This window comes from Heteronotia binoei, chromosome 15 (assembly GCF_032191835.1).
Source record: "Heteronotia binoei isolate CCM8104 ecotype False Entrance Well chromosome 15, APGP_CSIRO_Hbin_v1, whole genome shotgun sequence".
NCBI lineage: Eukaryota > Metazoa > Chordata > Lepidosauria > Squamata > Gekkonidae > Heteronotia > Heteronotia binoei.
The window spans coordinates 27200045-27203688 of NC_083237.1; positions in this window are offsets into that span (position 1 = coordinate 27200045).

The window sequence follows — 3644 nt, forward strand, 5'->3', positions numbered from 1 at the left end:
TAATAAGTCACCAGGTCCGGATGGCATACATCCAAGAGTTCTGAAAGAACTCAAAGGTGAACTTGTGGATCTCCTGACAAAAATATATAATCTTTCATTGAAATCGGCCTCCGTTCCTGAGAACTGGAAGGTGGCAAATGTCACCCCCATATTTAAAGCGGGTTCCAGAGGAGATCCGAGAAATCACAGGCCAGTCAGTCTGACTTCAATACCAGGAAAGTTGGTAGAAACCATTATCAAGGACAGAACGAGTAGGCACATTGATGAACACAAGTTTTTGAGGAAGACTCAGCATGGGTTCTGTAAGGGAAGATCTTGCCTTACTAACCTGTTACAATTCTTTGAGGGGGTGAACAAACATGTGGACAAAGGGAATCCAATAGATGTTGTTTACCTTGACTTCCAGAAAGCTTTTGATAAAGTTCCTCATCAAAGGCTCCTTAGTAAGCTCGAGGGTCATGGAGTAAAAGGACAGGTCGTCTTGTGGATCAAAAACTGGCTAATTAATAGGAAGCAGAGAGTGATTATAAATGGGCAGTGTTCGCAGTGGAGGACGGTAAGCAGTGGGGTGCCACAGGGCTCATTACTGGGTCCCATGCTCTTTAACTTGTTCATTAATGATTTGGAGTTGGGAGTAAGCAGTGAAATGGCCAGGTTTGCAGATGGAACTAAATTGTTCAGGGTGGTGAGAACCAGAGAGGGTTGTGAGGCACTCCAAAGAGATCTGTTGAGGCTGGGTGAATTGGCTTCAATGTGGCAGATGAGGTTCAATGTGGCCAAATGCAAAGTAATGCACATTGGGGCCCAGAATCCCAGCTACAAATACAAGTTGATGGGGTGTGAACTGGCAGAGACTGACCAAGAGAAAGATCTTGGGGTCGTGGTAGGTAACTCACTGAAAATGTCAAGACAGTGTACGATGGCTTCTCTTATGTTCTTATGATTGCAATTAAAAAGGCCAATGGCGTGCTTGGAATTATTAGGTGGGGAATTGAAAACAAATCATCCAGTATCATAATGCCCCTGTATAAATCGATGGTGCGGTCTCATTTGGAATACTGTGTACAATTCTGGTCACTGCACCTCCAAAAGAATATTATAGCATTGGAAAAAGTACAGAAAAGGGCAAGTAGAATGATTAATGGTTTGGAACACTTTCCCTATAAAGAAAGGTTAAAATGCTTGGGGCTCTTTAACTTGGAGAAATGTCCACTGCGGGGTGACATGATAGAGGTTTACAAAATTATGCATGGGATGGAGAAATTAGAGAAAGAAGTACTTTTCTCCCTTTCTCACAATACTAGAACTCGTGGGCATTCAATGAAATTGCTGAGCAGTCGGGTTAAAATGGATAAAAGGAAGTACTTCTTCACCCAAAGGGTGATTAATGTGTGGAATTTGCTGCCGCAGAGGGTGGTGGTGTCTACAAGCGTAGCCAGCTTCAAGAGGGGATTGGATAAAAATATGGTCCATCTGTGGCTATTAGCCACAGTATATTATTGGAACTCTCTGGGGCAGTGATGCTCTGTATTCTTGATGCTTGGGGGGGGGGGGGGGCGGGCAAAGTGGAAGGGCTTCTAGAACAACTTCTGAACCTCCTGATGGCCCTTGGCGGGTTTTTTTGGCCACTGTGTGACACAGAGGGTTGGACTGGATGGGTCATTGGGCTGATCCAACATGGCTTCTCTTATGTTCTTAAACCCTTAATTCTGATAATGCAAAAGAATAAGGGGATGAATATGGTTCTTTGTGTGTAACCGACAAACCAGACAGAACACCAGCAGAAGATTTTATTTTTTATTGCGATAAGTTCTTTTCTTTAGTGAGCTAGACAGAAGGGAATGCAAGCATGAAAAAACCCTACAATTACCCTGAACATAAATGCTAAAAGTATTAAAGTAGGTAGCATTGCTTTTTAGCAAGTAATACTTTTAATAGCACACAGTCGGTTGTCTCACTGCTTTTAAGGATAACCAAAAAGCCCAAGTCCCCAACCAAGAAATTTCACCTGTTCTTCTTCTGAGACTTCTATCCAGAGAAATCTAATTTGCTTGTTACAGGAGAGCATATTTTAGAGAAATACCAGTTCTTATCTCACCTCTAAATCTTGTCTATCATGATATTATTTAGTTGACCTCATAATTAGATTAGAGATAAACAATGTAAGTCTTGATTAGCTGACATCATCTGGTTAACTGATTCTTAACTAAATAAGACATAAACTACATATGAGCTAATCTGCAGGTGCATATAAAATGTCAAGATCCTGGCAGTTCAGTAACTCACACCAATCATGAGATAAGGTTAAGTTTTTTACTGACAGTTCTTAAGGCACAACAGGCTTTTGCTAAGACTAAAGCCCCTAGGCAATATGGCCCCAATATATATGTACTACAAAACTGCTACATATTCAATTAAAAGCGGGGATCTTTGGCGGGAGAGTATCCCCTCCCTCCCAATGTCCCGGGAATGCAGGTGGTTATTGCTCTTGCTTTAGCAATGGCCTTGAGATGGTGTCTCAAGTTGGTAGAGTGTCTTCTATAATATGTTACACAGCTAACAGCAAGCAAAGCGCGGGGGAAGCAGAGCAACATGAACAATACCGTGTTTCACATCCTGTTCAGAATACTCAGTCATAGCACACAGCATTCAATCATGGCAAGGCACTTGACATAAAATACATCTGACAAAGCAAGATAAGAAAGCCAATCTCAACTTCTATTAAAAAGCAATGAATCTACGTTTCCTGTAACTGGTTCAGCTATCCATTTAAGATGAAAGAGTTCATGGAGAGTTAAAAAGTGCCTAAGCTCGACTCATTTGTAAACACAGCAAAAAAGGCTTAGTGATATCATAGCTACTGCTCTGCAAGGGCTTTGAGAGCTTCTCACTTTCCCAGGGAAGAGAGCCATAAGATGCACAAAGTGTCAACAAGAGCACAGATGTGTTCCAGTGAAGAGATAACTATTTACTGTACCTGCCAGGAAGTGCAAGATGGATAGGTGTCATTAAAATATGAGCTGGGAACTGAGGCATGGGAGACATGCCCTTTTATATGACTGAGAGAAGGGACTCTCTCATCTCAGGAGGTAGCAGACACCCTAACTTTGGATTGGGTAAGGAACTTATGGCAGGAAGGGTCAAAAGGTCTGAACAATCTGGCAACAAAATCGCTAAAACCCAGTTTGGTTTGGGTACTTTGGTGCTATCAGATATACCGCTGTAAAAGATGCTGCCCATGTACATCCTTAAGGCAAAGCAGATTTTTCTAGTGGAATTAAAAACTATGGGATTTATTTCTTAAACTGTAATTTTAGAAGTTACCATGTTTTGTACCTAATCTGTTCTTTGTGCTTTTCTTATTATAAACAATAGCATTTGAAAGGGAAAAGAAATATGCAGACTTTGTATCACTTATGCCTTCTCCAGAAAAGTTACCCCAGCCCATTTATCTGGCTGTTACACTATTTCAGTACAAATATGTAATCATTCTTTATGTTTTCCCTTCTATTATCTCTTTATTTGTTTTAGCAAAAAACTTTGCCTGTGGTTCCTGGCAGTGGGCTACAGAGGACCTGTCTTTCTTCCCTGAGAGTATTCTGTAAAGGACACTTTGCATCCAAGACTCTGTATAATGATAATAA